Below are 1082 nucleotides of genomic sequence, written 5' to 3' on the forward strand. Positions count from 1 at the left end.
TTGACTCAGGAGTTAAAGAAGCGGCAGATACCTTTTAGATGGGAAATTCCTTTGGGTATTGTGTTAAATTTCGCAGGGACCAGATACAGATTAAATTCTGTTCAAAAAGCTAAGGATTTTTATTTGTCGGTCCTGAAAGCTGATATGTCACCATCATCGACATCTAAAGCACAGGAAGATTTGATGGAGCAACTTGTTGCGGAACTGCCTGGGGCCATGTCATTATCTGTAGGAGATCCTCAGAAGGAGCAAAGGATGACCCGTGCTGCTTATAGGCTTAAAGAGAGATAGCAACAAAAAGAAACAGTCTCTATAACATATCCACAGCCTTCGGAGCCAGTGGGTGGGGCGAGGCCAAAGAGATCTGCAGCGACAGATATGCAGGGAATGCTTAGCAAGCTTCATAAGCCAAAGGATGGATAAACGCTGGAAGTGAGACTTTATTACGGAAATGGAAGAAACTAGTTTATTATATGTTTGTAAAGAACTTATAGTTTTTTGTGTTTTTTTGAAAGATGTAAAAAAATAATAATTTAATATTGGGATTTTATTTTACTTTTCCAGCTGTGAAGCAGGAAGTATTGACTTAAGATTTTATTGAAAGTATAGACTTGAGAGGGAAGAAAGTGAAGGGAACATTTAAGTGTAAAATGTAAGAAAAAAAAATTATATAAAGTTTAAATGTTGAAGGTGGATAGATTATATTTAGAGAAAGTATGGAGTGATTAAATATCATATAGTTTTTGAGTAGATATATTGTTTTTACTTATTGCCTTATTAGAGTTAAAGTAGGTATATAATGATAGTATTATATTTGTTTAGTTAAATGGTAATTTAGATATGGAATGGGATGTGTTTCAATCCTGTATTTGGTTCCGGGAAGCTCAGGGGGGGAAGGGGATTAGGGGAAAAAAAACCTGATGGATTTACATGTTATAGGTAAATAATAATTGTATTGATAAGAGGAGATGCTCGGCTGGTATCCCAAATTGCACTCGAGGAGGTGGTCAGGAAGGGAGGGGATGTAGAAGTGGGAAGGAGGAAGGAGGAGAGGTTGTGGGTCAGAGGGAGGAAGGAAAGGA

This window comes from Protobothrops mucrosquamatus, unplaced genomic scaffold (genome assembly GCF_001527695.2).
Source record: "Protobothrops mucrosquamatus isolate PMUCROS unplaced genomic scaffold, P.Mucros_1.0 scaffold45, whole genome shotgun sequence".
NCBI lineage: Eukaryota > Metazoa > Chordata > Lepidosauria > Squamata > Viperidae > Protobothrops > Protobothrops mucrosquamatus.